The sequence below is a fragment of the Xenopus tropicalis genome, chromosome 7 (genome assembly GCF_000004195.4).
Source record: "Xenopus tropicalis strain Nigerian chromosome 7, UCB_Xtro_10.0, whole genome shotgun sequence".
In the NCBI taxonomy this organism is placed as follows: Eukaryota; Metazoa; Chordata; class Amphibia; order Anura; family Pipidae; genus Xenopus; species Xenopus tropicalis.
The window spans coordinates 43299884-43309938 of NC_030683.2; positions in this window are offsets into that span (position 1 = coordinate 43299884).

Here is a 10055-nt window from a genome sequence, read left to right on the forward strand (position 1 = left end):
ATAATGGGTGCTAAGTGATGACATATTTGTCATCAGACTTACTGGAACTTTTGTATTTTTATACAAAATATACCCCCTGTTGTAAAATATGAGGATATTAGAAGTCATATTGGAGTTTCTTGACTTGGCCTGCTGTGTCTTTATATGAATCTTGTTGTTAATATCCTTATTATAACTACAGTAGATCTTATTATAAATACTTAATAGAAGAGAACTTTGATGTTGCATAGTCATTTCATATCGGAATACGCCATATTTTAATCTGAGCACTGGTGTAAGTAAATGTGTCAAAAAGTTGCAAATATTTGTCAAATGCAAAGTTAATATGCAAAAAATTCACCAAATTTTTACCCTTATTATGCTCTTACCCCTTTGCAGATGACCTAGAAAAGTCCACTTATCCATAACCTTCGACTTTCCCTCACAAATGGCAAACGTGTGTTGGAAGTTCGAAACTCCGCTTACTGTACAGATATGTCTTACGGTCCATGTAATGTTATTTCTAGCCTCAGTGACCAATTTTGATCTATCGCTGTCTTCATGCTGTAAAACAGTGTTCTATGTGGTGTCTTTATTTTACTGAATTAACTCATTTATCATCGCATAGGATCTGTCGACCTCCCATGAGTAAGTTCCTTTAATTAAGTTACAACAGGGAGCTCTATATCTTTCTTGCCATTAATTTTATAATACACAGAGTAAAATTCACCTACTCTCCATTCTGCAGCTCATTTCCATTTCAAAGTTCTCTGTTAAAAATGTCGCCTAGAGCAAAATCCCATCTCCAATAAGAAAGAGCCAACTTCATTACAGTTTAACATAAAAAGATCAGCTGGTATTGATCCATAATTTGGACAAGTGCCATGATATTGACAGGAAGACAAAATAAGTTAGAATGGCCATGTTTCAAAAAGCCTCCATATACATTCAATCACTGGAACTGAAATTGCAACAGGGTGTATAATAACAGCAGCGTGCACTTTATTTCCCCTGTAGATCAATGCTAATATGAGGTGGGCCTAAGAAGATGGATGGGTGAGGCGCAGTTCGAGCATATAGGCTCTATGCCTTCTCAGATAAAGCATTTCACCACTGGGACTTGGGTTTAAGTGAAATGAGATGTCATGTATGAAATATTTTAGCAGGCTAAATCAGTTACCCTTTGACAACATAAAGCACTCCATCACAAGAGGCCCGAGTGAGTTACCACGCAAGCTAAGTGATGTTGTTTAACCATCAAAGATTCAGCAGCGCACATATAAATTTGTCCACAATTGCAGATTATGAAATGACATTGAAAAGTGCAGATCCACAAATATATTTTCTATTAACTGCAGCCAAAGCTTTATTAAAATGATTGACTCATTTGCACCGTTAGAAAGGCAACAGAAGTAATATCGCTAGCAATAACTGTGTGTAATGATCCTAACTTACCTACTTGCATTTTGCTGATTTTCAGTAATTTCTTTTAACAGGCCCACACTCTCACTCCTTTTCTACTTGTTCTAAATTCTAATTCCTGACAAACAATTTGGACCTGGGTTTTATGGATAAGGCATCTTTCTGTAATTTGGATCACCATTCGTTAAATCTACTACAGAATCATTTAACATTAAATAAACAAAATGGGATTATTTTCCCGCCACTATGGATCCACACAGCTTAAGGTGGCCATACACGGGCAGATTTAAGCTGCCAATTAGAGTCCTTTAGACCAAATCAGAAGTTTATCTGCCCGTGTATGTGGTTCCCCGACAGGCCTCCCCAATTGATATCTAACAAGCAGCTTGAGAAAGGGTCCGGAGGGGCCCAAAACGTTGCTCTTGTTTTTTGTATGTACTTAGGCAAATAAAACACTTTTTTCAGGGCTTGCAACTTCAGTGTGCTACTGGATTTTTTTGCTGTTGGATATTGACCCCCATGCAAGGTGAGGTTCTTCCAGTATTTGCACCCGATACCCGTTTGGGTAAGTTAACAGAGAGTTGAGCTCCCCAATACTGCTATTCCCCAATTGATATCTGGCTGAAAACTGTGTGTCAATTAATCAAGTTTGTTTTTCCCCTATTAATTCTGCATTTTTTATTTAAAGATTAGGGGTCTTTGAATAATTTTTGCACTACCAACCATGCCTACATTCAAGCACCATGAAAGCACAAATTCTATGGGATTAAAAGGTGCATACATATTTGGTCCAAGCTTTTTGCATAAGCAAAACACAAAAGTAACAAAATGATAAAGTGAGCCCAGACTGCTATGGGAGGTGGTAGGTGTTGCTAGACCCTTCAGCAATAGATGTGGTATTTGTAGAAAGGTATGTGCACAGAGCCTGAAATCCCAGTGTTATCCTTCCATTTCAAGAGGGTGGCCAGCAGCAAGTGGGTAGCAAACAAGCAAGCATGAATTGTAGGCAGATGTGGTGGCAGACAATAGGGGAGTGGAGGTTGGCGCTAAGTGCTTGGGTGCACATATTGTTTGTCCAACTCTACTAGTAGGTACAAATCATATCTTGGTGGTACAGAAGGCAGCAATGTAATCTGGTCAGTGCTGTAAGATTTTCTGGTCTTAAGACCCCCTTTGCTACGCAACATTTTGTTAAGGAAATAACCAACTAGATCATTTCTATAAATGTTTAACAAAAATGAGCAGGAGCAATCTTGCCAGTGAAGCCTTACACTGCATCAACTCCCTCCTACAGGGGATAGCCGACAGTTTGGGAACCAATCAAGGTAGGACTGGGCTGCCGGGACACTGCTGCGGGGGGTGCGGGTGACACGACGGTGGTGGCACCTTGGGGGGTGCGGGCCCCTGGGGTGGCAGCCATGGTGGGCCCTGCACCCTCCAGTCTGACCCTGATGGCAATCAAACCATAAAACTGTACTGCACATGCACCATCTATATAAGGCCAAAAGGGAAAATTGACCATTCTATGGGCTTGCTAAATAATACAATATAGATAGATAGATAATTGCCTTTCCAAACTAATCAATTTACTGTCAAAATATTGTTCTTACAGGTATCCACAGGACCAAGCCATCTTCCGACTTTTTAGGCAAGATCTTATTGTCAGTGGCACTGCACGTGCATGGTATGCTCTGGGCTGCTGTTGAAAAATTAAGACTACTGGTCTTTGGATTCATCAGGCAGAAAATGGGGCTCATTTGTCAAAGGCAATGCCAATGTTTCTATGCTGCTGTGTAGTGTGAATCTGAATTAATTACTGAGCAGCGTTGCATTGTGAATTTTATATTATAATTTTGTACTGTATGTTCATAAGCTCAGTTAACTGGCAGCGGCTCGAAGAATCTACTGGGGGCATCATCATTGGAGCAGATCTTCACTGCCAAAAGGGCTATGGTCACCCTGGGTTAATATAAATGTTTAGTTTACTTTTTTGTTAAGCATCAGTTTTTCTTTTAAAAAAAAAGGAATCACAAGTTTAAACAATATATCACACACAAGTTATAAAACAATAAATTGTGGAGAAATTTGGTTTATTCAAATGATTCTGTACTTGTTTGGATTACAGTCGTTTATAGCAGTTCGGTGACCCCTATATAATTTTAACAACATAACTTATACAGACATTATTATGCTGCCTATCGAAGGGATGCTAAATTATCATTATTGTTGACCTCAATTAAAAGACAATAAAAGTTAAAATCACTGGGGGTTCCAATATATTAGGCACCCCCTAGCAATTACATTTGCTAACCCTAAACCCATTCCTCTTCACTGCATATTGCACTAGCCTGGGGTTTGGTTCTTCTGTAAGGTGCCAGTAGCCCCTTGCAACTGTCAGGACCAGACACATGTGCAATACAGTAGGGGCATCACCGGTGATGTTGTCTATAGCAACCAATAAGATATTTGTTTTCTAACTTGTAGGTGGCCATTCAAATCTAATTGCTGACTAGTTGCTATGGGCAACATCAATGGCGACACTATAATAAATATGCCCCTAAATCATTGATTTTTACTGTAATACAAATGCGGATGTTGTAGGACTGCAGCAAGGGACCAGTGATACCACTCTGAGGATTATGCCCCCCTTTGTACCCTTATTTTTTGCACTTACAGGCATGTTTTTCCCAGCAGTCTAAATTTTAGCATAGTTACTAAATACTTTGCTTACTGTCAAAAAAAGTTTTCCCAAAAATTAGGAAAGTCTTTCACAAACTGACACATTTATCAATGTTGGATTGTTTCAAGCAGTTAAACTACATTTTGTAGACTCAGCGCTGCCCCCAAGCTCTAGTATCTCTGATCCCTGATGCAAACTCCAAACCGTGATTAAAAATGTGCCATTGTTTTAAGTGTTGGAAAGAAAATAAGTCATTATACAGTAGAACCCTTATTCTATATACTTTGTATTTAATATTTTCCCAGAACTGATGGCGTTTTTTCGTGACCCCGTACGGACAAGTGGCATGGGGTTTTTTTTCCCAGATTTTATGGTTTCCTGGGATTTACAATTTTTATGCCATACCCCAGGAAACATAACATCAGGGTTCTCCTGTATGTGCAGGGCTTGGCATTGTATAATGTGTTATGCTATATTATTACATTTGTGAATTGTTCATTAGTCAAAGTGGTGAAATGTCACTGCAAACCCATTTCAATGACAAAATTATCAACAGGTAGTAAAATACTGATGATTCATTTTCTTGTTATGACTAAAAGAAGTCTCATCAAACACATGCAAGAAATAAAGAAAAGTGACCAGGTCTGAGGTTGTGAACAAATGGCAGAAATATTTTGGTTAGTGCTGAAGTCCTGTTTAGGTAAACTTTTATAAATAACTGAAGTTTTAATAACCAGTTAAATTGATTTCTTAAATACCGCACTGTATAAATAGAATCCTCTATATTACATAGATTGTAAGCACTTCAGGTCCACCTGTGTCTCTTAACATTTCCCTTTGCTACTGTGCATTTATTTGTATTTATTGTAATATTTGTCCCCTGGGTGTACATTATATTATTACTTGAAAATGTACAGCACTATAAATGTATTATAAATAAAGGTGTATACATACATACTAGCACTTTCCTTAGAGGAACAGTGAACTTGAAACATGAAGTAAGTCTCTTTCATTACTAGAGTGGACTGAGAGTGACATCTAGTGTTAAATAAACTTACTGCATATATAATAAGTTAAGTTTCCTTGATGGTACAGCTGTTGGTACTAGAAGCTTTTGCTTCTGATGTTAGCATACATTTTTTTCTCTTTATGTGATATTTTTATGTACATCTACCTATCTATCATCATACAACAACCTGGTAATAGTTATTTATTCACTATGATTAATTCTTATGATCAGAAGTATTTTCTTTGCTTCTGTTGTGTAAAACAAAGGTACTCCTGTGTTTGACAGACTCTTTCTTAGTATTGGTTTGATAGCCCGGCCACTATTAGACACTTTTCCTTTGAGTCTGTGGATCAGGTTATCCACCCAGACCAACCTTTGCAAAATGATCACAAAAGGCAGGTACATAAGTTTATCCTGTTTATAATAATCTTAGATGCTGTCTGTAAACTATGGAGGATTTGTAACATCAATGTTCCAGTGTCTGACTTCCTCTCTCAGAAACAGCCTTAATTCCTTGGGCCAGAGTCTGCGCAGTTCTCTCCTCTCTGCCCCCTCCCTTAGGAATGTGCAATCACAGCTATAACTGCTAGGGACTGCAAGAAGGAAGCAACTTAAAATGGCAGCTGCTATCTTAAGCAAACGTAGAAAGCTTCTAAAGCTGTTTACTCAGGTATGTTAATGGTTTCTGCAGAATAAATATATAGTTCTTGGTGGCACTAATGTGGCAAATCCATTGTCATTAAAATGCCAATATGACTTTCCTTCTCCTTTAAGCAGCAGTTGGGGGAAACAATAGTTTTTTTTTTTATTTTAAAATAACCCCTGCCAGAACTTGGCTACCCATACTGGGAGAGAGCTCCTGGTGCCAGCAGCCATGTTGTGAAACACACATACGAATAATGAGCAAGTGCCACAACTCGTTCATTATGCCCATGATTGTGACGTAAAAGGGTGAGTGGCATTCACCGCTTCTATGTCAGTTGCATAATAAGAAGCGGGGGAGATTCACTCATTATGCGCATGCGCTCCTAACAACATGGCTGGGAGCTCCCTCCCAGTGCAGGTAGCCTAGGGCTATTGTTTTCACCAACCATAATGGAGGCTCTATTAGCCCACACCTCTGGTGGGGGAAAAAATATGGTGTTGATAGGACAGTTTTTCATGACAATTTTTTGTTCCAGTGGCCAAAATATGATACCCCAGGTAGTAATTCTTCTTCCATGGCCTGTCAATGATGCCTTGAGTTTGTGGTAGAATTCAGAAAATCTCTTCCTAGGCAAGTGACCTCCTTGGTCCCCAACAATCTGGGTTATGCTGACCACAGACACAAGACTTTCAGGCATCAATGTTTTGAAAATCACAGCTTTTTCACCTGTGCTGGTTTTTGGTGGGAACAATAGGACTCTTTCAGACAACACGATTGCATGGCCCCACAGTGATGAGATGGGAACTATGCTGGATTGGTGAGTTTTCTACATAAGGGTAGTGCTCGCCCAAGTTATTTTGCTATTCTGACATGCATGGGTTATGACAAACTGGGCATGTGGTCTGTCAGTGAAAAAGCCCTGCAATAGTTTAGTGATAGGCAGATTTTGTGCACAAAACAAGTGTTTTGGGCCAAAATCGGCTTATCGGCAGCAGTTTTCACTGAAACTAATGATATGCTCATTGGCAGGATTCAGCCGCTTCTCCACAAGCTAAAAAAAATCCAGTGGAAAATGTCCTGTGTTCTATTACCTAGGTCAACTGTAATTCCATTACCTGGCCTACCAGGCTTCTGGAAGCCTGAGAATTCTCGAGTTCAGTAGAAAATGCATTATAGTCATGTGGCCTATGAGACACTTCACAGTGCTGTAATTACTTGTGTTATCCTTTACCCAGCCTTCAGTCCTAATGATACTAGTGTGCTGGTGGAGTGCAATGGCCAATTTTGCACCAAAGAATGGTTGTGTGTCAATAAACCTTTACAGTAGTGATTCTCTGTGAAATTCTGCATTTCACCATTGGCTCATTTTTTTCACAAAACTGCGGCAAAAATTATCCATGGCAAAAAAATTATAGAGGAAGAACACCCATTGACTTAATTGTATTTGGAGTGAGAAAAAATTTGCATGCGTAAAAAAGCCACAGGCATGAAAAAAGTTGCACAGTAGGAGTGTGAAAAAAATGCACATTGACTGTAATACTGTACATTGAGAAAAAAAAGTTGCACTTGTAAAAAAGGTTGCATTCAGGCCTGAATTTGTGGGGACTGGACGCGCAGAAATCTTCAGCATGTACACTCCCCAGTGCTCCATACGTAAGTGAAAAGGGGATGTGCCTGCACGTGATGGGGGGGGGGTGCGGGGGCACAACAAATGTAAATACGCCACTGGTTGCATTTTTCACCTCATCTGAGAGCACATTCAGACCCTCACCTCTACAGCAGCAGTTAAAAATCCCTTACACCATTCACAGCTTGTTTATATCAAAAACTGTAGGTAAAAAATAAAACCCAACTTTAAAACATTTATGATACCTCGATAACAGCGTAGGTACACTGTACATGTCTTTATAGTAGCTCTTTAAATATTACTTTTGTTCACTTTGGGCAAGTTCACCTTTGGATACTATAATCCCATTTTATGTACCAGTCCCTTAGGCTGAGTCAGATAGACCTGCTACTTGTGATGTTTAAACAAAAACATCTAAAAATAATTTAATAGACCTTCTGTGGTTGGGACCAGACTGCTGCCACACATGCATTTTTCAGCTTCAGGACCCCACAAAGAGACATGTCTCAGCCACATTTGCTTTACAGTGGAGAAACACTGAACTGTCTATTCTAATTGTCAGCTCATGACCAATGTTTCATAATGAGTTGAACAAATCCACAATTTTAGCATTCAGGAAAATGTCCCATCTGCTGCATAAAATTTAGCTGAATCTTGAACTAAATCTAATCCATATTTTGCATGTGCAAATAAGCAAGATTAAAAAATGCAGTATACAAGAAAAATTGACAACTTTATTTGCTGGTAGTCAAAGGTATAAAGGGTTTATATTCAGTTCGACCAAGCATTTAGCGAATCTGAATCCTGCCAAAAGGGGATGCATCCCAAAATACCTTTGTATTGCTGCCTATTCAAGTTAATGCATGTAAAAAAACTAAGAAGGTAGCATTTTTGCACGAAAGGACTCTTTACAGCCCGTACTGCAATTCAAAATAAGCCCTAGCATTTCAAGTACACAGAGACCCAAAAATGTCTATGGCATCTTACAGCAGCCCCTCTGGCATTTGCCAGAATTCACAGATCGCCAGGAATGTGCCAGTATTCCTTAAGAAAAACCAAATTAACAGGCAACATTTTTTTGTTTTTGCTTTTCCAAACTTTGATAAATAGGCCTTGTTCAATTGTTAATTTGTTATTATATGTGATGTTAAGTATTTGGCAATTTGTGCATTGTCCACTAGATGGTGGGATACTCACTGACATTACTGTTAAATGTACATACTTATCAAAGCCCATCCGATACATTGCCCTTGGGTGAGTTCCTCAGATACTGTATATTGGCCACAATTCTATTTAGTCCTGCTAAGTTTTGTTCCACATACACAAAAAAGGCCTGTAAAACCTAAGAGATGATTCTCCAAGTAAACATGTTTCAGAAACACTTTCTATTTCCTGTTTTATACAGGAATCTGTTAGTATGACTTTAGTTAGTATGACTTTCTCACTGCTCTTGCCCTCTGCTGCTTACCTGCAGCACCTAGGGTCTGGGACAGTGCAAAGATCTGACTGGCTAAAAACCATGTAAATAGCATAGAGCTGTAGGACTGGGGTAATTGATGTTGCGCACCACATGTTCTGTCATGTATAACTTCACAGTTTTCAGTGGAAAGTGTTGACAGGTGATGCAGCTTGCTCCCTGAGAGCATCCTTTTTGTCAATATGGCATATGTGTGTGGCATACGTTCAAAGCCAAATTTTGTAAAATGGGAGTGTTATTTAGGAGGTGTGGTCACAAAAATGGGCCAAAAATTTGCTCATTTTTGCATGCCATATATTTTGTCCCTATTTGCATTTTTCAAATGTTGAGAGGTATGTTATACGAACGAAGCGTCATTAGCCACTAAATTAGAGAGACTTAACAAGGACCCCAACCTGCACAAATCATTTGGGACTGTGACAGGGGAGTTAAATTAAAGAATTTAGCATAAGGTTTATATTATATACAGGTTTATATCCTTTTTCTGTACTCTATATAATAGTAATTTAAACTGTTACTGTTCTATAATATACTGTTGCCTTAATATTGTCATTATAGTCAGATCCCTGATGCTTGTTTACTCACTTAATAAAAGGGATCTTATTGTTTAACAGTTTTACAAGTATTGTGGTCAGTCTGGGAAAGGCATGGGGTGTCACTGAGAGCGCGCCAAGCAAGCGGATCTTCTCCCGATATCCCCACCTACGGGTGGGCGATATCGGGTAAATGTAGGCTAATTCGATCTTTTGGCCCTGGGGCAGAAATGGGAGCAGTCGGTTCGGGGACCACATAAACGAGCCAATGCGGTTCCCGATCCGACTAAATCTTTTAACCTGCCCGAAATTTTTGTACCGAATGTTAGTAAACAGTGGCAAAACCAATCCGTTTTTTTGCGCAAAAAATACGAAAAAGTCACGCAAGCGGCGAAAAAATAACGAAAGCGCCAAAAAAGTCACGCAAGGTACGAAAAAGTCACAGAAAATATGATTGGACTGATCGAATGAACGCTCGGAGCATTCGTGGATAAGTAAATGTGCCCCTTAGTCTCTCTCCCACAAAAAAGGCACAATTAATGCCCCCAGCAACAAATACAGAAATAGGCAGATTCAGCCCACACTGAAGCAGAAACTATTTGGAACAAACACTGTTTCTCACTAACACAGCATGTGACCAGGCTGTGGCTCAGTCTGAATGCAGCTGCCAGAGAGACTTGTC